Source organism: Spea bombifrons, chromosome 3 (genome assembly GCF_027358695.1).
Source record: "Spea bombifrons isolate aSpeBom1 chromosome 3, aSpeBom1.2.pri, whole genome shotgun sequence".
In the NCBI taxonomy this organism is placed as follows: Eukaryota; Metazoa; Chordata; class Amphibia; order Anura; family Pelobatidae; genus Spea; species Spea bombifrons.
In genome coordinates this window covers 2,524,289-2,548,567 of record NC_071089.1, presented here as the reverse complement: position 1 = coordinate 2,548,567, position 24,279 = coordinate 2,524,289, and the positions used below count along the sequence as shown (strand labels likewise).

At 44.4% G+C, this 24,279-nt stretch overlaps 14 non-coding genes across 14 annotated transcripts; all 14 read left to right on the top strand.

Annotated features, from left to right (window-relative positions):
• The first annotated feature begins 335 nt into the window (after nt 1–335).
• LOC128488176 (U5 spliceosomal RNA) lies at nt 336–450 on the top strand. The gene has a single exon (XR_008353611.1). It is a non-coding gene; the product is annotated as a U5 spliceosomal RNA (small nuclear RNA).
• Nucleotides 451–2,057: 1,607 nt separating this feature from the next.
• Nucleotides 2,058–2,172, top strand: LOC128487945 (U5 spliceosomal RNA). Its single transcript, XR_008353391.1, has one exon. It is a non-coding gene; the product is annotated as a U5 spliceosomal RNA (small nuclear RNA).
• A 1,622-nt stretch (nt 2,173–3,794) lies between these two features.
• On the top strand, nt 3,795–3,909 carry LOC128487943 (U5 spliceosomal RNA). The gene has a single exon (XR_008353389.1). It is a non-coding gene; the product is annotated as a U5 spliceosomal RNA (small nuclear RNA).
• A 1,623-nt stretch (nt 3,910–5,532) lies between these two features.
• Nucleotides 5,533–5,647, top strand: LOC128487942 (U5 spliceosomal RNA). Its single transcript, XR_008353388.1, has one exon. It is a non-coding gene; the product is annotated as a U5 spliceosomal RNA (small nuclear RNA).
• A 1,623-nt stretch (nt 5,648–7,270) lies between these two features.
• Nucleotides 7,271–7,385, top strand: LOC128487941 (U5 spliceosomal RNA). Its single transcript, XR_008353387.1, has one exon. It is a non-coding gene; the product is annotated as a U5 spliceosomal RNA (small nuclear RNA).
• Nucleotides 7,386–9,009: 1,624 nt separating this feature from the next.
• On the top strand, nt 9,010–9,124 carry LOC128488224 (U5 spliceosomal RNA). The gene has a single exon (XR_008353655.1). It is a non-coding gene; the product is annotated as a U5 spliceosomal RNA (small nuclear RNA).
• A 1,623-nt stretch (nt 9,125–10,747) lies between these two features.
• LOC128487940 (U5 spliceosomal RNA) lies at nt 10,748–10,862 on the top strand. The gene has a single exon (XR_008353386.1). It is a non-coding gene; the product is annotated as a U5 spliceosomal RNA (small nuclear RNA).
• Nucleotides 10,863–12,484: 1,622 nt separating this feature from the next.
• LOC128487939 (U5 spliceosomal RNA) lies at nt 12,485–12,599 on the top strand. The gene has a single exon (XR_008353385.1). It is a non-coding gene; the product is annotated as a U5 spliceosomal RNA (small nuclear RNA).
• A 1,623-nt stretch (nt 12,600–14,222) lies between these two features.
• LOC128488098 (U5 spliceosomal RNA) lies at nt 14,223–14,337 on the top strand. Its single transcript, XR_008353536.1, has one exon. It is a non-coding gene; the product is annotated as a U5 spliceosomal RNA (small nuclear RNA).
• Nucleotides 14,338–15,960: 1,623 nt separating this feature from the next.
• LOC128487938 (U5 spliceosomal RNA) lies at nt 15,961–16,075 on the top strand. The gene has a single exon (XR_008353384.1). It is a non-coding gene; the product is annotated as a U5 spliceosomal RNA (small nuclear RNA).
• Nucleotides 16,076–17,698: 1,623 nt separating this feature from the next.
• On the top strand, nt 17,699–17,813 carry LOC128487937 (U5 spliceosomal RNA). Its single transcript, XR_008353383.1, has one exon. It is a non-coding gene; the product is annotated as a U5 spliceosomal RNA (small nuclear RNA).
• Nucleotides 17,814–19,436: 1,623 nt separating this feature from the next.
• Nucleotides 19,437–19,551, top strand: LOC128487936 (U5 spliceosomal RNA). Its single transcript, XR_008353382.1, has one exon. It is a non-coding gene; the product is annotated as a U5 spliceosomal RNA (small nuclear RNA).
• Nucleotides 19,552–21,173: 1,622 nt separating this feature from the next.
• On the top strand, nt 21,174–21,288 carry LOC128487935 (U5 spliceosomal RNA). The gene has a single exon (XR_008353381.1). It is a non-coding gene; the product is annotated as a U5 spliceosomal RNA (small nuclear RNA).
• Nucleotides 21,289–22,911: 1,623 nt separating this feature from the next.
• LOC128487934 (U5 spliceosomal RNA) lies at nt 22,912–23,026 on the top strand. The gene has a single exon (XR_008353380.1). It is a non-coding gene; the product is annotated as a U5 spliceosomal RNA (small nuclear RNA).
• Nucleotides 23,027–24,279: the final 1,253 nt, after the last annotated feature.

The window sequence follows — 24,279 nt, the reverse complement described above, 5'->3', positions numbered from 1 at the left end:
AGTTACAATCTTCAGCTTTTCTTTTCTTAACGCAAACAACATTGTTTCAAAGAAGCAACCTCGCGCCCCAGTCACTAAGACTGCTGGAAGGTTTGTTTGAGCTGCCGCCTCATTTGAATACCCATGATGCACCGAGAAACGCCCCGCCTTATTGTTAGTTTAATAAGACTTTAAAACAGCCCAATATTAAATAGTTCCAATCCCTTTGCAATTGTGTTTTGCATGTGTTAAAGGTTCCAATGATCAGGCAAGAGCTGGGTGGGATTAATTAAACACACCTTAACCTCGAGGAGCACTGCCTGTGGCCGGGCCGTTGCCCTGCGGCATGCTTGGGTATACTCTGGTTTCTCTTCTGACCGAATAAATCTTTTGCCTTTTACTAAAGATTTCCGTGGGGAGGAACGACCATGAGTCTTAATCAATTTTTTGATGCCTGGCGTTTGCTGGGCTTCTTTGCTGTTGTTAACGATAGATCAAAAAGATTGCTTGCTTTAGTCGCAAGCTTCGTCCTGGCTAAGGGCTGCGTCGCATCCAGAAGCGCAAAATATCCTGCCTGTGTCATGCTATGTACTGTTTGGGGTTGTAGAAATGCTTTAATGAGGCAGAGTTAGACCACGCTCTCCAGACTGTATGCAAATAAGCCTGTACATATGCTTTCAAGCATATTCCCAATTGTTCTTTATGATAATAAACAAACCAAAAAAAAAAAAACAACTGTCCTTAAATGTTTAACATTGAGATCTCTGTTCCTCACATGTGCAGTTGTATTATTCATTTCCTCAAATATCAATAGTGAAACATCTGGAAAAAGTACTCACCACACGCTTAAGGGGCCGGTTTTCAGCATGGAAAGGACTAATGCGCCCTCTGTACGTTCAGTGATCATAGCTTTTTTGCTATTTGTTTAAAAGCTTTCCGACACGAGTTGGGAAGCTCTATGCGTGTGGAAAGATCAGGTTGCAGACTTCATTTTTGGCAAAGTGTCTAGTCTGCCGTGTTTGGATTGACTTTTGCCGCTCCGATGCCGTGCTGCGCTCCTTCTTTGTGGCGGTGCTGGGGAGTCCGGTCGTCCGTGCGCTGCCGTTAGTGAGCCTTTTGCTCGTTCGTCGCAAGGCCGTATGGTGAACTGTCCGAGATTTTGTGCGTTTTCTTCCCGCCGCAGTTTTAATACAAAAACAATTTTGTTAGGTACTTTTTATAATCTTAGGTGCAAAATGTTGGCACTGGCGATGCTGCTTAAGACAAAAAGAAATTGAAGGAAATCAGGCTTTTTTGGTGTTTGTGAAAAGGATGGGCTAAACACGCCACAATGGGGAAGGATTCTAAGCCTTACCTAACCCTAAACTGTCAACCGTAAACCATTAACAGTACTCCGACGCTAACTGTAACTGGGCCTCTTCAAAGCCATGAGCTTAACCCGCCCCTAACCCAAGCTCTATCACCAAACCTTTCCATGCTTAAACGTTTCTAACCGCTAACTTTGGAAAGGTGGTTTAATTAGAAAGATTGGATTTGTGGAAAAGATATATTTGCTTTCAAAGGAAACAGCATCAGGCAACTTGGTATTTGTGAAGCCGATGGGTTCAGCACGCCACGATTGGAAAAAAGAGTAGTAATCAGATTCCATCCCGAAGCCTTACCCCTAACCTTGTAACACAGCCCAAAGAATGTGTGCCAGGAACTTCTGGTGGCTGCAGCAGAAGGGGAAGTAAGCGGTGGGGGAGTTACAATCTTCAGCTTTTCTTTTCTTAACGCAAACAACATTGTTTCAAAGAAGCAACCTCGCGCCCCAGTCACTAAGACTGCTGGAAGGTTTGTTTGAGCTGCCGCCTCATTTGAATACCCATGATGCACCGAGAAACGCCCCGCCTTATTGTTAGTTTAATAAGACTTTAAAACAGCCCAATATTAAATAGTTCCAATCCCTTTGCAATTGTGTTTTGCATGTGTTAAAGGTTCCAATGATCAGGCAAGAGCTGGGTGGGATTAATTAAACACACCTTAACCTCGAGGAGCACTGCCTGTGGCCGGGCCGTTGCCCTGCGGCATGCTTGGGTATACTCTGGTTTCTCTTCAGACCGAATAAATCTTTCGCCTTTTACTAAAGATTTCCGTGGGGAGGAACGACCATGAGTCTTAATCAATTTTTTGATGCCTGGCGTTTGCTGGGCTTCTTTGCTGTTGTTAACGATAGATCGAAAAGATTGCTTGCTTTAGTCGCAAGCTTCGTCCTGGCTAAGGGCTGCGTCGCATCCAGAAGCGCAAAATATCCTGCCTGTGTCATGCTATGTACTGTTTGGGGTTGTAGAAATGCTTTAATGAGGCAGAGTTAGACCACGCCCTCCAGACTGTATGCAAATAAGCCTGTACATATGCTTTCAAGCATATTCCCAATTGTTCTTTATGATAATAAACAAACCAAAAAAAAAAACAACTGTCCTTAAATGTTTAACATTGAGATCTCTGTTCCTCACATGTGCAGTTGTATTATTCATTTCCTCAAATATCAATAGTGAAACATCTGGAAAAAGTACTCACCACACGCTTAAGGGGCCGGTTTTCAGCATGGAAAGGACTAATGCGCCCTCTGTACGTTCAGTGATCATAGCTTTTTTGCTATTTGTTTAAAAGCTTTCCGACACGAGTTGGGAAGCTCTATGCGTGTGGAAAGATCAGGTTGCAGACTTCATTTTTGGCAAAGTGTCTAGTCTGCCGTGTTTGGATTGACTTTTGCCGCTCCGATGCCGTGCTGCGCTCCTTCTTTGTGGCGGTGCTGGGGAGTCCGGTCGTCCGTGCGCTGCCGTTAGTGAGCCTTTTGCTCGTTCGTCGCAAGGCCGTATGGTGAACTGTCCGAGATTTTGTGCGTTTTCTTCCCGCCGCAGTTTTAATACAAAAACAATTTTGTTAGGTACTTTTTATAATCTTAGGTGCAAAATGTTGGCACTGGCGATGCTGCTTAAGACAAAAAGAAATTGAAGGAAATCAGGCTTTTTTGGTGTTTGTGAAAAGGATGGGCTAAACACGCCACAATGGGGAAGGATTCTAAGCCTTACCTAACCCTAAACTGTCAACCGTAAACCATTAACAGTACTCCGACGCTAACTGTAACTGGGCCTCTTCAAAGCCATGAGCTTAACCCGCCCCTAACCCAAGCTCTATCACCAAACCTTTCCATGCTTAAACGTTTCTAACCGCTAACTTTGGAAAGGTGGTTTAATTAGAAAGATTGGATTTGTGGAAAAGATATATTTGCTTTCAAAGGAAACAGCATCAGGCAACTTGGTATTTGTGAAGCCGATGGGTTCAGCACGCCACGATTGGAAAAAAGAGTAGTAATCAGATTCCATCCCGAAGCCTTACCCCTAACCTTGTAACACAGCCCAAAGAATGTGTGCCAGGAACTTCTGGTGGCTGCAGCAGAAGGGGAAGTTGCGGACCCCCGTAGGTAAGCGGTGGGGGAGTTACAATCTTCAGCTTTTCTTTTCTTAACGCAAACAACATTGTTTCAAAGAAGCAACCTCGCGCCCCAGTCACTAAGACTGCTGGAAGGTTTGTTTGAGCTGCCGCCTCATTTGAATACCCATGATGCACCGAGAAACGCCCCGCCTTATTGTTAGTTTAATAAGACTTTAAAACAGCCCAATATTAAATAGTTCCAATCCCTTTGCAATTGTGTTTTGCATGTGTTAAAGGTTCCAATGATCAGGCAAGAGCTGGGTGGGATTAATTAAACACACCTTAACCTCGAGGAGCACTGCCTGTGGCCGGGCCGTTGCCCTGCGGCATGCTTGGGTATACTCTGGTTTCTCTTCAGACCGAATAAATCTTTCGCCTTTTACTAAAGATTTCCGTGGGGAGGAACGACCATGAGTCTTAATCAATTTTTTGATGCCTGGCGTTTGCTGGGCTTCTTTGCTGTTGTTAACGATAGATCAAAAAGATTGCTTGCTTTAGTTGCAAGCTTCGTCCTGGCTAAGGGCTGCTTCGCATCCAGAAGTGCAAAATATCCTGCCTGCGTCATGCTATGTACTGTTTGGGGTTGTAGAAATGCTTTAACGAGGCAGAGTTAGACCACGCCCTCCAGACTGTATGCAAATAAGCCTGTACATATGCTTTCAAGCATATTCCCAATTGTTCTTTATGATAATAAACAAACCAAAAAAAAAAAACAACTGTCCTTAAATGTTTAACATTGAGATCTCTGTTCCTCACATGTGCAGTTGTATTATTCATTTCCTCAAATATCAATAGTGAAACATCTGGAAAAAGTACTCACCACACGCTTAAGGGGCCGGTTTTCAGCATGGAAAGGACTAATGCGCCCTCTGTACGTTCAGTGATCATAGCTTTTTTGCTATTTGTTTAAAAGCTTTCCGACTCGAGTTGGGAAGCTCTATGCGTGTGGAAAGATCAGGTTGCAGACTTCATTTTTGGCAAAGTGTCTAGTCTGCCGTGTTTGGATTGACTTTTGCCGCTCCGATGCCGTGCTGCGCTCCTTCTTTGTGGCGGTGCTGGGGAGTCCGGTCGTCCGTGCGCTGCCGTTAGTGAGCCTTTTGCTCGTTCGTCGCAAGGCCGTATGGTGAACTGTCCGAGATTTTGTGCGTTTTCTTCCCGCCGCAGTTTTAATACAAAAACAATTTTGTTAGGTACTTTTTATAATCTTAGGTGCAAAATGTTGGCACTGGCGATGCTGCTTAAGACAAAAAGAAATTGAAGGAAATCAGGCTTTTTTGGTGTTTGTGAAAAGGATGGGCTAAACACGCCACAATGGGGAAGGATTCTAAGCCTTACCTAACCCTAAACTGTCAACCGTAAACCATTAACAGTACTCCGACGCTAACTGTAACTGGGCCTCTTCAAAGCCATGAGCTTAACCCGCCCCTAACCCAAGCTCTATCACCAAACCTTTCCATGCTTAAACGTTTCTAACCGCTAACTTTGGAAAGGTGGTTTAATTAGAAAGATTGGATTTGTGGAAAAGATATATTTGCTTTCAAAGGAAACAGCATCAGGCAACTTGGTATTTGTGAAGCCGATGGGTTCAGCACGCCACGATTGGAAAAAAGAGTAGTAATCAGATTCCATCCCGAAGCCTTACCCCTAACCTTGTAACACAGCCCAAAGAATGTGTGCCAGGAACTTCTGGTGGCTGCAGCAGAAGGGGAAGTTGCGGACCCCCGTAGGTAAGCGGTGGGGGAGTTACAATCTTCAGCTTTTCTTTTCTTAACGCAAACAACATTGTTTCAAAGAAGCAACCTCGCGCCCCAGTCACTAAGACTGCTGGAAGGTTTGTTTGAGCTGCCGCCTCATTTGAATACCCATGATGCACCGAGAAACGCCCCGCCTTATTGTTAGTTTAATAAGACTTTAAAACAGCCCAATATTAAATAGTTCCAATCCCTTTGCAATTGTGTTTTGCATGTGTTAAAGGTTCCAATGATCAGGCAAGAGCTGGGTGGGATTAATTAAACACACCTTAACCTCGAGGAGCACTGCCTGTGGCCGGGCCGTTGCCCTGCGGCATGCTTGGGTATACTCTGGTTTCTCTTCAGACCGAATAAATCTTTCGCCTTTTACTAAAGATTTCCGTGGGGAGGAACGACCATGAGTCTTAATCAATTTTTTGATGCCTGGCGTTTGCTGGGCTTCTTTGCTGTTGTTAACGATAGATCAAAAAGATTGCTTGCTTTAGTTGCAAGCTTTGTCCTGGCTAAGGGCTGCTTCGCATCCAGAAGCGCAAAATATCCTGCCTGCGTCATGCTATGTACTGTTTGGGGTTGTAGAAATGCTTTAACGAGGCAGAGTTAGACCACGCCCTCCAGACTGTATGCAAATAAGCCTGTACATATGCTTTCAAGCATATTCCCAATTGTTCTTTATGATAATAAACAAACCAAAAAAAAAAAACAACTGTCCTTAAATGTTTAACATTGAGATCTCTGTTCCTCACATGTGCAGTTGTATTATTCATTTCCTCAAATATCAATAGTGAAACATCTGGAAAAAGTACTCACCACACGCTTAAGGGGCCGGTTTTCAGCATGGAAAGGACTAATGCGCCCTCTGTACGTTCAGTGATCATAGCTTTTTTGCTATTTGTTTAAAAGCTTTCCGACTCGAGTTGGGAAGCTCTATGCGTGTGGAAAGATCAGGTTGCAGACTTCATTTTTGGCAAAGTGTCTAGTCTGCCGTGTTTGGATTGACTTTTGCCGCTCCGATGCCGTGCTGCGCTCCTTCTTTGTGGCGGTGCTGGGGAGTCCGGTCGTCCGTGCGCTGCCGTTAGTGAGCCTTTTGCTCGTTCGTCGCAAGGCCGTATGGTGAACTGTCCGAGATTTTGTGCGTTTTCTTCCCGCCGCAGTTTTAATACAAAAACAATTTTGTTAGGTACTTTTTATAATCTTAGGTGCAAAATGTTGGCACTGGCGATGCTGCTTAAGACAAAAAGAAATTGAAGGAAATCAGGCTTTTTTGGTGTTTGTGAAAAGGATGGGCTAAACACGCCACAATGGGGAAGGATTCTAAGCCTTACCTAACCCTAAACTGTCAACCGTAAACCATTAACAGTACTCCGACGCTAACTGTAACTGGGCCTCTTCAAAGCCATGAGCTTAACCCGCCCCTAACCCAAGCTCTATCACCAAACCTTTCCATGCTTAAACGTTTCTAACCGCTAACTTTGGAAAGGTGGTTTAATTAGAAAGATTGGATTTGTGGAAAAGATATATTTGCTTTCAAAGGAAACAGCATCAGGCAACTTGGTATTTGTGAAGCCGATGGGTTCAGCACGCCACGATTGGAAAAAAGAGTAGTAATCAGATTCCATCCCGAAGCCTTACCCCTAACCTTGTAACACAGCCCAAAGAATGTGTGCCAGGAACTTCTGGTGGCTGCAGCAGAAGGGGAAGTTGCGGACCCCCGTAGGTAAGCGGTGGGGGAGTTACAATCTTCAGCTTTTCTTTTCTTAACGCAAACAACATTGTTTCAAAGAAGCAACCTCGCGCCCCAGTCACTAAGACTGCTGGAAGGTTTGTTTGAGCTGCCGCCTCATTTGAATACCCATGATGCACCGAGAAACGCCCCGCCTTATTGTTAGTTTAATAAGACTTTAAAACAGCCCAATATTAAATAGTTCCAATCCCTTTGCAATTGTGTTTTGCATGTGTTAAAGGTTCCAATGATCAGGCAAGAGCTGGGTGGGATTAATTAAACACACCTTAACCTCGAGGAGCACTGCCTGTGGCCGGGCCGTTGCCCTGCGGCATGCTTGGGTATACTCTGGTTTCTCTTCAGACCGAATAAATCTTTCGCCTTTTACTAAAGATTTCCGTGGGGAGGAACGACCATGAGTCTTAATCAATTTTTTGATGCCTGGCGTTTGCTGGGCTTCTTTGCTGTTGTTAACGATAGATCAAAAAGATTGCTTGCTTTAGTCACAAGCTTCGTCCTGGCTAAGGGCTGCGTCGCATCCAGAAGCGCAAAATATCCTGCCTGTGTCATGCTATGTACTGTTTGGGGTTGTAGAAATGCTTTAATGAGGCAGAGTTAGACCACGCCCTCCAGACTGTATGCAAATAAGCCTGTACATATGCTTTCAAGCATATTCCCAATTGTTCTTTATGATAATAAACAAACCAAAAAAAAAAAAACAACTGTCCTTAAATGTTTAACATTGAGATCTCTGTTCCTCACATGTGCAGTTGTATTATTCATTTCCTCAAATATCAATAGTGAAACATCTGGAAAAAGTACTCACCACACGCTTAAGGGGCCGGTTTTCAGCATGGAAAGGACTAATGCGCCCTCTGTACGTTCAGTGATCATAGCTTTTTTGCTATTTGTTTAAAAGCTTTCCGACACGAGTTGGGAAGCTCTATGCGTGTGGAAAGATCAGGTTGCAGACTTCATTTTTGGCAAAGTGTCTAGTCTGCCGTGTTTGGATTGACTTTTGCCGCTCCGATGCCGTGCTGCGCTCCTTCTTTGTGGCGGTGCTGGAGAGTCCGGTCGTCCGTGCGCTGCCGTTAGTGAGCCTTTTGCTCGTTCGTCGCAAGGCCGTATGGTGAACTGTCCGAGATTTTGTGCGTTTTCTTCCCGCCGCAGTTTTAATACAAAAACAATTTTGTTAGGTACTTTTTATAATCTTAGGTGCAAAATGTTGGCACTGGCGATGCTGCTTAAGACAAAAAGAAATTGAAGGAAATCAGGCTTTTTTGGTGTTTGTGAAAAGGATGGGCTAAACACGCCACAATGGGGAAGGATTCTAAGCCTTACCTAACCCTAAACTGTCAACCGTAAACCATTAACAGTACTCCGACGCTAACTGTAACTGGGCCTCTTCAAAGCCATGAGCTTAACCCGCCCCTAACCCAAGCTCTATCACCAAACCTTTCCATGCTTAAACGTTTCTAACCGCTAACTTTGGAAAGGTGGTTTAATTAGAAAGATTGGATTTGTGGAAAAGATATATTTGCTTTCAAAGGAAACAGCATCAGGCAACTTGGTATTTGTGAAGCCGATGGGTTCAGCACGCCACGATTGGAAAAAAGAGTAGTAATCAGATTCCATCCCGAAGCCTTACCCCTAACCTTGTAACACAGCCCAAAGAATGTGTGCCAGGAACTTCTGGTGGCTGCAGCAGAAGGGGAAGTTGCGGACCCCCGTAGGTAAGCGGTGGGGGAGTTACAATCTTCAGCTTTTCTTTTCTTAACGCAAACAACATTGTTTCAAAGAAGCAACCTCGCGCCCCAGTCACTAAGACTGCTGGAAGGTTTGTTTGAGCTGCCGCCTCATTTGAATACCCATGATGCACCGAGAAACGCCCCGCCTTATTGTTAGTTTAATAAGACTTTAAAACAGCCCAATATTAAATAGTTCCAATCCCTTTGCAATTGTGTTTTGCATGTGTTAAAGGTTCCAATGATCAGGCAAGAGCTGGGTGGGATTAATTAAACACACCTTAACCTCGAGGAGCACTGCCTGTGGCCGGGCCGTTGCCCTGCGGCATGCTTGGGTATACTCTGGTTTCTCTTCAGACCGAATAAAACTTTCGCCTTTTACTAAAGATTTCCGTGGGGAGGAACGACCATGAGTCTTAATCAATTTTTTGATGCCTGGCGTTTGCTGGGCTTCTTTGCTGTTGTTAACGATAGATCAAAAAGATTGCTTGTTTTAGTTGCAAGCTTCGTCTTGGCTAAGGGCTGCTTCGCATCCAGAAGCGCAAAATATCCTGCCTGCGTCATGCTATGTACTGTTTGGGGTTGTAGAAATGCTTTAACGAGGCAGAGTTAGACCACGCCCTCCAGACTGTATGCAAATAAGCCTGTACATATGCTTTCAAGCATATTCCCAATTGTTCTTTATGATAATAAACAAACCAAAAAAAAAAAACAACTGTCCTTAAATGTTTAACATTGAGATCTCTGTTCCTCACATGTGCAGTTGTATTATTCATTTCCTCAAATATCAATAGTGAAACATCTGGAAAAAGTACTCACCACACGCTTAAGGGGCCGGTTTTCAGCATGGAAAGGACTAATGCGCCCTCTGTACGTTCAGTGATCATAGCTTTTTTGCTATTTGTTTAAAAGCTTTCCGACTCGAGTTGGGAAGCTCTATGCGTGTGGAAAGATCAGGTTGCAGACTTCATTTTTGGCAAAGTGTCTAGTCTGCCGTGTTTGGATTGACTTTTGCCGCTCCGATGCCGTGCTGCGCTCCTTCTTTGTGGCGGTGCTGGGGAGTCCGGTCGTCCGTGCGCTGCCGTTAGTGAGCCTTTTGCTCGTTCGTCGCAAGGCCGTATGGTGAACTGTCCGAGATTTTGTGCGTTTTCTTCCCGCCGCAGTTTTAATACAAAAACAATTTTGTTAGGTACTTTTTATAATCTTAGGTGCAAAATGTTGGCACTGGCGATGCTGCTTAAGACAAAAAGAAATTGAAGGAAATCAGGCTTTTTTGGTGTTTGTGAAAAGGATGGGCTAAACACGCCACAATGGGGAAGGATTCTAAGCCTTACCTAACCCTAAACTGTCAACCGTAAACCATTAACAGTACTCCGACGCTAACTGTAACTGGGCCTCTTCAAAGCCATGAGCTTAACCCGCCCCTAACCCAAGCTCTATCACCAAACCTTTCCATGCTTAAACGTTTCTAACCGCTAACTTTGGAAAGGTGGTTTAATTAGAAAGATTGGATTTGTGGAAAAGATATATTTGCTTTCAAAGGAAACAGCATCAGGCAACTTGGTATTTGTGAAGCCGATGGGTTCAGCACGCCACGATTGGAAAAAAGAGTAGTAATCAGATTCCATCCCGAAGCCTTACCCCTAACCTTGTAACACAGCCCAAAGAATGTGTGCCAGGAACTTCTGGTGGCTGCAGCAGAAGGGGAAGTTGCGGACCCCCGTAGGTAAGCGGTGGGGGAGTTACAATCTTCAGCTTTTCTTTTCTTAACGCAAACAACATTGTTTCAAAGAAGCAACCTCGCGCCCCAGTCACTAAGACTGCTGGAAGGTTTGTTTGAGCTGCCGCCTCATTTGAATACCCATGATGCACCGAGAAACGCCCCGCCTTATTGTTAGTTTAATAAGACTTTAAAACAGCCCAATATTAAATAGTTCCAATCCCTTTGCAATTGTGTTTTGCATGTGTTAAAGGTTCCAATGATCAGGCAAGAGCTGGGTGGGATTAATTAAACACACCTTAACCTCGAGGAGCACTGCCTGTGGCCGGGCCGTTGCCCTGCGGCATGCTTGGGTATACTCTGGTTTCTCTTCAGACCGAATAAATCTTTCGCCTTTTACTAAAGATTTCCGTGGGGAGGAACGACCATGAGTCTTAATCAATTTTTTGATGCCTGGCGTTTGCTGGGCTTCTTTGCTGTTGTTAACGATAGATCAAAAAGATTGCTTGCTTTAGTTGCAAGCTTCGTCCTGGCTAAGGGCTGCTTCGCATCCAGAAGCGCAAAATATCCTGCCTGCGTCATGCTATGTACTGTTTGGGGTTGTAGAAATGCTTTAACGAGGCAGAGTTAGACCACGCCCTCCAGACTGTATGCAAATAAGCCTGTACATATGCTTTCAAGCATATTCCCAATTGTTCTTTATGATAATAAACAAACCAAAAAAAAAAACAACTGTCCTTAAATGTTTAACATTGAGATCTCTGTTCCTCACATGTGCAGTTGTATTATTCATTTCCTCAAATATCAATAGTGAAACATCTGGAAAAAGTACTCACCACACGCTTAAGGGGCCGGTTTTCAGCATGGAAAGGACTAATGCGCCCTCTGTACGTTCAGTGATCATAGCTTTTTTGCTATTTGTTTAAAAGCTTTCCGACACGAGTTGGGAAGCTCTATGCGTGTGGAAAGATCAGGTTGCAGACTTCATTTTTGGCAAAGTGTCTAGTCTGCCGTGTTTGGATTGACTTTTGCCGCTCCGATGCCGTGCTGCGCTCCTTCTTTGTGGCGGTGCTGGGGAGTCCGGTCGTCCGTGCGCTGCCGTTAGTGAGCCTTTTGCTCGTTCGTCGCAAGGCCGTATGGTGAACTGTCCGAGATTTTGTGCGTTTTCTTCCCGCCGCAGTTTTAATACAAAAACAATTTTGTTAGGTACTTTTTATAATCTTAGGTGCAAAATGTTGGCACTGGCGATGCTGCTTAAGACAAAAAGAAATTGAAGGAAATCAGGCTTTTTTGGTGTTTGTGAAAAGGATGGGCTAAACACGCCACAATGGGGAAGGATTCTAAGCCTTACCTAACCCTAAACTGTCAACCGTAAACCATTAACAGTACTCCGACGCTAACTGTAACTGGGCCTCTTCAAAGCCATGAGCTTAACCCGCCCCTAACCCAAGCTCTATCACCAAACCTTTCCATGCTTAAACGTTTCTAACCGCTAACTTTGGAAAGGTGGTTTAATTAGAAAGATTGGATTTGTGGAAAAGATATATTTGCTTTCAAAGGAAACAGCATCAGGCAACTTGGTATTTGTGAAGCCGATGGGTTCAGCACGCCACGATTGGAAAAAAGAGTAGTAATCAGATTCCATCCCGAAGCCTTACCCCTAACCTTGTAACACAGCCCAAAGAATGTGTGCCAGGAACTTCTGGTGGCTGCAGCAGAAGGGGAAGTTGCGGACCCCCGTAGGTAAGCGGTGGGGGAGTTACAATCTTCAGCTTTTCTTTTCTTAACGCAAACAACATTGTTTCAAAGAAGCAACCTCGCGCCCCAGTCACTAAGACTGCTGGAAGGTTTGTTTGAGCTGCCGCCTCATTTGAATACCCATGATGCACCGAGAAACGCCCCGCCTTATTGTTAGTTTAATAAGACTTTAAAACAGCCCAATATTAAATAGTTCCAATCCCTTTGCAATTGTGTTTTGCATGTGTTAAAGGTTCCAATGATCAGGCAAGAGCTGGGTGGGATTAATTAAACACACCTTAACCTCGAGGAGCACTGCCTGTGGCCGGGCCGTTGCCCTGCGGCATGCTTGGGTATACTCTGGTTTCTCTTCAGACCGAATAAATCTTTCGCCTTTTACTAAAGATTTCCGTGGGGAGGAACGACCATGAGTCTTAATCAATTTTTTGATGCCTGGCGTTTGCTGGGCTTCTTTGCTGTTGTTAACGATAGATCAAAAAGATTGCTTGCTTTAGTCGCAAGCTTCGTCCTGGCTAAGGGCTGCGTCGCATCCAGAAGCGCAAAATATCCTGCCTGTGTCATGCTATGTACTGTTTGGGGTTGTAGAAATGCTTTAACGAGGCAGAGTTAGACCACGCCCTCCAGACTGTATGCAAATAAGCCTGTACATATGCTTTCAAGCATATTCCCAATTGTTCTTTATGATAATAAACAAACCAAAAAAAAAAAACAACTGTCCTTAAATGTTTAACATTGAGATCTCTGTTCCTCACATGTGCAGTTGTATTATTCATTTCCTCAAATATCAATAGTGAAACATCTGGAAAAAGTACTCACCACACGCTTAAGGGGCCGGTTTTCAGCATGGAAAGGACTAATGCGCCCTCTGTACGTTCAGTGATCATAGCTTTTTTGCTATTTGTTTAAAAGCTTTCCGACACGAGTTGGGAAGCTCTATGCGTGTGGAAAGATCAGGTTGCAGACTTCATTTTTGGCAAAGTGTCTAGTCTGCCGTGTTTGGATTGACTTTTGCCGCTCCGATGCCGTGCTGCGCTCCTTCTTTGTGGCGGTGCTGGGGAGTCCGGTCGTCCGTGCGCTGCCGTTAGTGAGCCTTTTGCTCGTTCGTCGCAAGGCCGTATGGTGAACTGTCCGAGATTTTGTGCGTTTTCTTCCCGCCGCAGTTTTAATACAAAAACAATTTTGTTAGGTACTTTTTATAATCTTAGGTGCAAAATGTTGGCACTGGCGATGCTGCTTAAGACAAAAAGAAATTGAAGGAAATCAGGCTTTTTTGGTGTTTGTGAAAAGGATGGGCTAAACACGCCACAATGGGGAAGGATTCTAAGCCTTACCTAACCCTAAACTGTCAACCGTAAACCATTAACAGTACTCCGACGCTAACTGTAACTGGGCCTCTTCAAAGCCATGAGCTTAACCCGCCCCTAACCCAAGCTCTATCACCAAACCTTTCCATGCTTAAACGTTTCTAACCGCTAACTTTGGAAAGGTGGTTTAATTAGAAAGATTGGATTTGTGGAAAAGATATATTTGCTTTCAAAGGAAACAGCATCAGGCAACTTGGTATTTGTGAAGCCGATGGGTTCAGCACGCCACGATTGGAAAAAAGAGTAGTAATCAGATTCCATCCCGAAGCCTTACCCCTAACCTTGTAACACAGCCCAAAGAATGTGTGCCAGGAACTTCTGGTGGCTGCAGCAGAAGGGGAAGTTGCGGACCCCCGTAGGTAAGCGGTGGGGGAGTTACAATCTTCAGCTTTTCTTTTCTTAACGCAAACAACATTGTTTCAAAGAAGCAACCTCGCGCCCCAGTCACTAAGACTGCTGGAAGGTTTGTTTGAGCTGCCGCCTCATTTGAATACCCATGATGCACCGAGAAACGCCCCGCCTTATTGTTAGTTTAATAAGACTTTAAAACAGCCCAATATTAAATAGTTCCAATCCCTTTGCAATTGTGTTTTGCATGTGTTAAAGGTTCCAATGATCAGGCAAGAGCTGGGTGGGATTAATTAAACACACCTTAACCTCGAGGAGCACTGCCTGTGGCCGGGCCGTTGCCCTGCGGCATGCTTGGGTATACTCTGGTTTCTCTTCAGAGCGAATAAATCTTTCGCCTTTTACTAAAGATTTCCGTGGGGAGGAACGACCATGAGTCTTAATCAATTTTTTGATGCCTGGCGTTTGCTGGGCTTCTTTGCTGTTGTTAACGATAGATCAAAAAGATTGCTTGCTTTAGTCGCAAGCTTCGTCCTGGCTAAGGGCTGCTTCGCATCCAGAAGCGCAAAATATCCTGCCTGTGTCATGCTATGTACTGTTTGGGGTTGTAGAAATGCTTTAACGAGGCAGAGTTAGACCACGCCCTCCAGACTGTATGCAAATAAGCCTGTACATATGCTTTCAAGCATATTCCCAATTGTTCTTTATGATAATAAACAAACCAAAAAAAAAAAACAACTGTCCTTAAATGTTTAACATTGAGATCTCTGTTCCTCACATGTGCAGTTGTATTATTCATTTCCTCAAATATCAATAGTGAAACATCTGGAAAAAGTACTCACCACACGCTTAAGGGGCCGGTTTTCAGCATGGAAAGGACTAATGCGCCCTCTGTACGTTCAGTGATCATAGCTTTTTTGCTATTTGTTTAAAAGCTTTCCGACACGAGTTGGGAAGCTCTATGCGTGTGGAAAGATCAGGTTGCAGACTTCATTTTTGGCAAAGTGTCTAGTCTGCCGTGTTTGGATTGACTTTTGCCGCTCCGATGCCGTGCTGCGCTCCTTCTTTGTGGCGGTGCTGGGGAGTCCGGTCGTCCGTGCGCTGCCGTTAGTGAGCCTTTTGCTCGTTCGTCGCAAGGCCGTATGGTGAACTGTCCGAGATTTTGTGCGTTTTCTTCCCGCCGCAGTTTTAATACAAAAACAATTTTGTTAGGTACTTTTTATAATCTTAGGTGCAAAATGTTGGCACTGGCGATGCTGCTTAAGACAAAAAGAAATTGAAGGAAATCAGGCTTTTTTGGTGTTTGTGAAAAGGATGGGCTAAACACGCCACAATGGGGAAGGATTCTAAGCCTTACCTAACCCTAAACTGTCAACCGTAAACCATTAACAGTACTCCGACGCTAACTGTAACTGGGCCTCTTCAAAGCCATGAGCTTAACCCGCCCCTAACCCAAGCTCTATCACCAAACCTTTCCATGCTTAAACGTTTCTAACCGCTAACTTTGGAAAGGTGGTTTAATTAGAAAGATTGGATTTGTGGAAAAGATATATTTGCTTTCAAAGGAAACAGCATCAGGCAACTTGGTATTTGTGAAGCCGATGGGTTCAGCACGCCACGATTGGAAAAAAGAGTAGTAATCAGATTCCATCCCGAAGCCTTACCCCTAACCTTGTAACACAGCCCAAAGAATGTGTGCCAGGAACTTCTGGTGGCTGCAGCAGAAGGGGAAGTTGCGGACCCCCGTAGGTAAGCGGTGGGGGAGTTACAATCTTCAGCTTTTCTTTTCTTAACGCAAACAACATTGTTTCAAAGAAGCAACCTCGCGCCCCAGTCACTAAGACTGCTGGAAGGTTTGTTTGAGCTGCCGCCTCATTTGAATACCCATGATGCACCGAGAAACGCCCCGCCTTATTGTTAGTTTAATAAGACTTTAAAACAGCCCAATATTAAATAGTTCCAATCCCTTTGCAATTGTGTTTTGCATGTGTTAAAGGTTCCAATGATCAGGCAAGAGCTGGGTGGGATTAATTAAACACACCTTAACCTCGAGGAGCACTGCCTGTGGCCGGGCCGTTGCCCTGCGGCATGCTTGGGTATACTCTGGTTTCTCTTCAGACCGAATAAATCTTTCGCCTTTTACTAAAGATTTCCGTGGGGAGGAACGACCATGAGTCTTAATCAATTTTTTGATGCCTGGCGTTTGCTGGGCTTCTTTGCTGTTGTTAACGATAGATCAAAAAGATTGCTTGCTTTAGTTGCAAGCTTCGTCCTGGCTAAGGGCTGCTTCGCATCCAGAAGCGCAAAATATCCTGCCTGCGTCATGCTATGTACTGTTTGGGGTTGTAGAAATGCTTTAACGAGGCAGAGTTAGACCACGCCCTCCAGACTGTATGCAAATAAGCCTGTACATATGCTTTCAAGCATATTCCCAATTGTTCTTTATGATAATAAACAAACCAAAAAAAAAAAACAACTGTCCTTAAATGTTTAACATTGAGATCTCTGTTCCTCACATGTGCAGTTGTATTATTCATTTCCTCAAATATCAATAGTGAAACATCTGGAAAAAGTACTCACCACACGCTTAAGGGGCCGGTTTTCAGCATGGAAAGGACTAATGCGCCCTCTGTACGTTCAGTGATCATAGCTTTTTTGCTATTTGTTTAAAAGCTTTCCGACACGAGTTGGGAAGCTCTATGCGTGTGGAAAGATCAGGTTGCAGACTTCATTTTTGGCAAAGTGTCTAGTCTGCCGTGTTTGGATTGACTTTTGCCGCTCCGATGCCGTGCTGCGCTCCTTCTTTGTGGCGGTGCTGGGGAGTCCGGTCGTCCGTGCGCTGCCGTTAGTGAGCCTTTTGCTCGTTCGTCGCAAGGCCGTATGGTGAACTGTCCGAGATTTTGTGCGTTTTCTTCCCGCCGCAGTTTTAATACAAAAACAATTTTGTTAGGTACTTTTTATAATCTTAGGTGCAAAATGTTGGCACTGGCGATGCTGCTTAAGACAAACAGAAATTGAAGGAAATCAGGCTTTTTTGGTGTTTGTGAAAAGGATGGGCTAAACACGCCACAATGGGGAAGGATTCTAAGCCTTACCTAACCCTAAACTGTCAACCGTAAACCATTAACAGTACTCCGACGCTAACTGTAACTGGGCCTCTTCAAAGCCATGAGCTTAACCCGCCCCTAACCCAAGCTCTATCACCAAACCTTTCCATGCTTAAACGTTTCTAACCGCTAACTTTGGAAAGGTGGTTTAATTAGAAAGATTGGATTTGTGGAAAAGATATATTTGCTTTCAAAGGAAACAGCATCAGGCAACTTGGTATTTGTGAAGCCGATGGGTTCAGCACGCCACGATTGGAAAAAAGAGTAGTAATCGGATTCCATCCCGAAGCCTTACCCCTAACCTTGTAACACAGCCCAAAGAATGTGTGCCAGGAACTTCTGGTGGCTGCAGCAGAAGGGGAAGTTGCGGACCCCCGTAGGTAAGCGGTGGGGGAGTTACAATCTTCAGCTTTTCTTTTCTTAACGCAAACAACATTGTTTCAAAGAAGCAACCTCGCGCCCCAGTCACTAAGACTGCTGGAAGGTTTGTTTGAGCTGCCGCCTCATTTGAATACCCATGATGCACCGAGAAACGCCCCGCCTTATTGTTAGTTTAATAAGACTTTAAAACAGCCCAATATTAAATAGTTCCAATCCCTTTGCAATTGTGTTTTGCATGTGTTAAAGGTTCCAATGATCAGGCAAGAGCTGGGTGGGATTAATTAAACACACCTTAACCTCGAGGAGCACTGCCTGTGGCCGGGCCGTTGCCCTGCGGCATGCTTGGGTATACTCTGGTTTCTCTTCAGACCGAATAAATCTTTCGCCTTTTACTAAAGATTTCCGTGGGGAGGAACGACCATGAGTCTTAATCAATTTTTTGATGCCTGGCGTTTGCTGGGCTTCTTTGCTGTTGTTAACGATAGATCAAAAAGATTGCTTGCTTTAGTCGCAAGCTTCGTCCTGGCTAAGGGCTGCGTTGCATCCAGAAGCGCAAAATATCCTGCCTGTGTCATGCTATGTACTGTTTGGGGTTGTAGAAATGCTTTAATGAGGCAGAGTTAGACCACGCCCTCCAGACTGTATGCAAATAAGCCTGTACATATGCTTTCAAGCATATTCCCAATTGTTCTTTATGATAATAAACAAACCAAAAAAAAAAAACAACTGTCCTTAAATGTTTAACATTGAGATCTCTGTTCCTCACATGTGCAGTTGTATTATTCATTTCCTCAAATATCAATAGTGAAACATCTGGAAAAAGTACTCACCACACGCTTAAGGGGCCGGTTTTCAGCATGGAAAGGACTAATGCGCCCTCTGTACGTTCAGTGATCATAGCTTTTTTGCTATTTGTTTAAAAGCTTTCCGACACGAGTTGGGAAGCTCTATGCGTGTGGAAAGATCAGGTTGCAGACTTCATTTTTGGCAAAGTGTCTAGTCTGCCGTGTTTGGATTGACTTTTGCCGCTCCGATGCCGTGCTGCGCTCCTTCTTTGTGGCGGTGCTGGGGAGTCCGGTCGTCCGTGCGCTGCCGTTAGTGAGCCTTTTGCTCGTTCGTCGCAAGGCCGTATGGTGAACTGTCCGAGATTTTGTGCGTTTTCTTCCCGCCGCAGTTTTAATACAAAAACAATTTTGTTAGGTACTTTTTATAATCTTAGGTGCAAAATGTTGGCACTGGCGATGCTGCTTAAGACAAAAAGAAATTGAAGGAAATCAGGCTTTTTTGGTGTTTGTGAAAAGGATGGGCTAAACACGCCACAATGGGGAAGGATTCTAAGCCTTACCTAACCCTAAACTGTCAACCGTAAACCATTAACAGTACTCCGACGCTAACTGTAACTGGGCCTCTTCAAAGCCATGAGCTTAACCCGCCCCTAACCCAAGCTCTATCACCAAACCTTTCCATGCTTAAACGTTTCTAACCGCTAACTTTGGAAAGGTGGTTTAATTAGAAAGATTGGATTTGTGGAAAAGATATATTTGCTTTCAAAGGAAACAGCATCAGGCAACTTGGTATTTGTGAAGCCGATGGGTTCAGCACGCCACGATTGGAAAAAAGAGTAGTAATCAGATTCCATCCCGAAGCCTTACCCCTAACCTTGTAACACAGCCCAAAGAATGTGTGCCAGGAACTTCTGGTGGCTGCAGCAGAAGGGGAAGTTGCGGACCCCCGTAGGTAAGCGGTGGGGGAGTTACAATCTTCAGCTTTTCTTTTCTTAACGCAAACAACATTGTTTCAAAGAAGCAACCTCGCGCCCCAGTCACTAAGACTGCTGGAAGGTTTGTTTGAGCTGCCGCCTCATTTGAATACCCATGATGCACCGAGAAACGCCCCGCCTTATTGTTAGTTTAATAAGACTTTAAAACAGCCCAATATTAAATAGTTCCAATCCCTTTGCAATTGTGTTTTGCATGTGTTAAAGGTTCCAATGATCAGGCAAGAGCTGGGTGGGATTAATTAAACACACCTTAACCTCGAGGAGCACTGCCTGTGGCCGGGCCGTTGCCCTGCGGCATGCTTGGGTATACTCTGGTTTCTCTTCAGACCGAATAAATCTTTCGCCTTTTACTAAAGATTTCCGTGGGGAGGAACGACCATGAGTCTTAATCAATTTTTTGATGCCTGGCGTTTGCTGGGCTTCTTTGCTGTTGTTAATGATAGATCAAAAAGATTGCTTGCTTTAGTCGCAAGCTTCGTCCTGGCTAAGGGCTGCGTCGCATCCAGAAGCGCAAAATATCCTGCCTGTGTCATGCTATGTACTGTTTGGGGTTGTAGAAATGCTTTAATGAGGCAGAGTTAGACCACGCCCTCCAGACTGTATGCAAATAAGCCTGTACATATGCTTTCAAGCATATTCCCAATTGTTCTTTATGATAATAAACAAACCAAAAAAAAAAAACAACTGTCCTTAAATGTTTAACATTGAGATCTCTGTTCCTCACATGTGCAGTTGTATTATTCATTTCCTCAAATATCAATAGTGAAACATCTGGAAAAAGTACTCACCACACGCTTAAGGGGCCGGTTTTCAGCATGGAAAGGACTAATGCGCCCTCTGTACGTTCAGTGATCATAGCTTTTTTGCTATTTGTTTAAAAGCTTTCCGACACGAGTTGGGAAGCTCTATGCGTGTGGAAAGATCAGGTTGCAGACTTCATTTTTGGCAAAGTGTCTAGTCTGCCGTGTTTGGATTGACTTTTGCCGCTCTGATGCCGTGCTGCGCTCCTTCTTTGTGGCGGTGCTGGGGAGTCCGGTCGTCCGTGCGCTGCCGTTAGTGAGCCTTTTGCTCGTTCGTCGCAAGGCCGTATGGTGAACTGTCCGAGATTTTGTGCGTTTTCTTCCCGCCGCAGTTTTAATACAAAAACAATTTTGTTAGGTACTTTTTATAATCTTAGGTGCAAAATGTTGGCACTGGCGATGCTGCTTAAGACAAAAAGAAATTGAAGGAAATCAGGCTTTTTTGGTGTTTGTGAAAAGGATGGGCTAAACACGCCACAATGGGGAAGGATTCTAAGCCTTACCTAACCCTAAACTGTCAACCGTAAACCATTAACAGTACTCCGACGCTAACTGTAACTGGGCCTCTTCAAAGCCATGAGCTTAACCCGCCCCTAACCCAAGCTCTATCACCAAACCTTTCCATGCTTAAACGTTTCTAACCGCTAACTTTGGAAAGGTGGTTTAATTAGAAAGATTGGATTTGTGGAAAAGATATATTTGCTTTCAAAGGAAACAGCATCAGGCAACTTGGTATTTGTGAAGCCGATGGGTTCAGCACGCCACGATTGGAAAAAAGAGTAGTAATCAGATTCCATCCCGAAGCCTTACCCCTAACCTTGTAACACAGCCCAAAGAATGTGTGCCAGGAACTTCTGGTGGCTGCAGCAGAAGGGGAAGTTGCGGACCCCCGTAGGTAACGGTGGGGGAGTTACAATCTTCAGCTTTTCTTTTCTTAACGCAAACAACATTGTTTCAAAGAAGCAACCTCGCGCCCCAGTCACTAAGACTGCTGGAAGGTTTGTTTGAGCTGCCGCCTCATTTGAATACCCATGATGCACCGAGAAACGCCCCGCCTTATTGTTAGTTTAATAAGACTTTAAAACAGCCCAATATTAAATAGTTCCAATCCCTTTGCAATTGTGTTTTGCATGTGTTAAAGGTTCCAATGATCAGGCAAGAGCTGGGTGGGATTAATTAAACACACCTTAACCTCGAGGAGCACTGCCTGTGGCCGGGGCGTTGCCCTGCGGCATGCTTGGGTATACTCTGGTTTCTCTTCAGACCGAATAAATCTTTCGCCTTTTACTAAAGATTTCCGTGGGGAGGAACGACCATGAGTCTTAATCAATTTTTTGATGCCTGGCGTTTGCTGGGCTTCTTTGCTGTTGTTAACGATAGATCAAAAAGATTGTTTGCTTTAGTCGCAAGCTTCGTCCTGGCTAAGGGCTGCGTCGCATCCAGAAGCGCAAAATATCCTGCCTGTGTCATGCTATGTACTGTTTGGGGTTGTAGAAATGCTTTAATGAGGCAGAGTTAGACCACGCCCTCCAGACTGTATGCAAATAAGCCTGTACACATGCTTTCAAGCATATTCCCAATTGTTCTTTATGATAATAAACAAACCAAAAAAAAAAAACAACTGTCCTTAAATGTTTAACATTGAGATCCCTGTTCCTCACATGTGCAGTTGTATTATTCATTTCCTCAAATATCAATAGTGAAACATCTGGAAAAAGTACTCACCACACACTTAAGGGGCCGGTTTTCAGCATGGAAAGGACTAATGCGCCCTCTGTACGTTCAGTGATCATAGCTTTTTTGCTATTTGTTTAAAAGCTTTCCGACACGAGTTGGGAAGCTCTATGCGTGTGGAAAGATCAGGTTGCAGACTTCATTTTTGGCAAAGTGTCTAGTCTGCCGTGTTTGGATTGACTTTTGCCGCTCCGATGCCGTGCTGCGCTCCTTCTTTGTGGCGGTGCTGGGGAGTCCGGTCGTCCGTGTGCTGCCGTTAGTGAGCCTTTTGCTCGTTTGTCGCAAGGCCGTATGGTGAACTGTCCGAGATTTTGTGCGTTTTCTTCCCGCCGCAGTTTTAATACAAAAACAATTTTGTTAGGTACTTTTTATAATCTTAGGTGCAAAATGTTGGCACTGGCGATGCTGCTTAAGACAAAAAGAAATTGAAGGAAATCAGGCTTTTTTGGTGTTTGTGAAAAGGATGGGCTAAACACGCCACAATGGGGAAGGATTCTAAGCCTTACCTAACCCTAAACTGTCAACCGTAAACCATTAACAGTACTCCGACGCTAACTGTAACTGGGCCTCTTCAAAGCCATGAGCTTAACCCGCCCCTAACCCAAGCTCTATCACCAAACCTTTCCATGCTTAAACGTTTCTAACCGCTAACTTTGGAAAGGTGGTTTAATTAGAAAGATTGGATTTGTGGAAAAGATATATTTGCTTTCAAAGGAAACAGCATCAGGCAACTTGGTATTTCTGAAGCCGATGGGTTCAGCACGCCACGATTGGAAAAAAGAGTAGTAATCAGATTCCATCCCGAAGCCTTACCCCTAACCTTGTAACACAGCCCAAAGAATGTGTGCCAGGAACTTCTGGTGGCTGCAGCAGAAGGGGAAGTTGCGGACCCCCGTAGGTAAGCGGTGGGGGAGTTACAATCTTCAGCTTTTCTTTTCTTAACGCAAACAACATTGTTTCAAAGAAGCAACCTCGCGCCCCAGTCACTAAGACTGCTGGAAGGTTTGTTTGAGCTGCCGCCTCATTTGAATACCCATGATGCACCGAGAAACGCCCCGCCTTATTGTTAGTTTAATAAGACTTTAAAACAGCCCAATATTAAATAGTTCCAATCCCTTTGCAATTGTGTTTTGCATGTGTTAAAGGTTCCAATGATCAGGCAAGAGCTGGGTGGGATTAATTAAACACACCTTAACCTCGAGGAGCACTGCCTGTGGCCGGGCCGTTGCCCTGCGGCATGCTTGGGTATACTCTGGTTTCTCTTCAGACCGAATAAATCTTTCGCCTTTTACTAAAGATTTCCGTGGGGAGGAACGACCATGAGTCTTAATCAATTTTTTGATGCCTGGCGTTTGCTGGGCTTCTTTGCTGTTGTTAACGATAGATCAAAAAGATTGCTTGCTTTAGTTGCAAGCTTCGTCCTGGCTAAGGGCTGCTTCGCATCCAGAAGCGCAAAATATCCTGCCTGCGTCATGCTATGTACTGTTTGGGGTTGTAGAAATGCTTTAACGAGGCAGAGTTAGACCACGCCCTCCAGACTGTATGCAAATAAGCCTGTACATATGCTTTCAAGCATATTCCCAATTGTTCTTTATGATAATAAACAAACCAAAAAAAAAAAACAACTGTCCTTAAATGTTTAACATTGAGATCTCTGTTCCTCACATGTGCAGTTGTATTATTCATTTCCTCAAATATCAATAGTGAAACATCTGGAAAAAGTACTCACCACACGCTTAAGGGGCCGGTTTTCAGCATGGAAAGGACTAATGCGCCCTCTGTACGTTCAGTGATCATAGCTTTTTTGCTATTTGTTTAAAAGCTTTCCGACACGAGTTGGGAAGCTCTATGCGTGTGGAAAGATCAGGTTGCAGACTTCATTTTTGGCAAAGTGTCTAGTCTGCCGTGTTTGGATTGACTTTTGCCGCTCCGATGCCGTGCTGCGCTCCTTCTTTGTGGCGGTGCTGGGGAGTCCGGTCGTCCGTGCGCTGCCGTTAGTGAGCCTTTTGCTCGTTCGTCGCAAGGCCGTATGGTGAACTGTCCGAGATTTTGTGCGTTTTCTTCCCGCCGCAGTTTTAATACAAAAACAATTTTGTTAGGTACTTTTTATAATCTTAGGTGCAAAATGTTGGCACTGGCGATGCTGCTTAAGACAAACAGAAATTGAAGGAAATCAGGCTTTTTTGGTGTTTGTGAAAAGGATGGGCTAAACACGCCACAATGGGGAAGGATTCTAAGCCTTACCTAACCCTAAACTGTCAACCGTAAACCATTAACAGTACTCCGACGCTAACTGTAACTGGGCCTCTTCAAAGCCATGAGCTTAACCCGCCCCTAACCCAAGCTCTATCACCAAACCTTTCCATGCTTAAACGTTTCTAACCGCTAACTTTGGAAAGGTGGTTTAATTAGAAAGATTGGATTTGTGGAAAAGATATATTTGCTTTCAAAGGAAACAGCATCAGGCAACTTGGTATTTGTGAAGCCGATGGGTTCAGCACGCCACGATTGGAAAAAAGAGTAGTAATCGGATTCCATCCCGAAGCCTTACCCCTAACCTTGTAACACAGCCCAAAGAATGTGTGCCAGGAACTTCTGGTGGCTGCAGCAGAAGG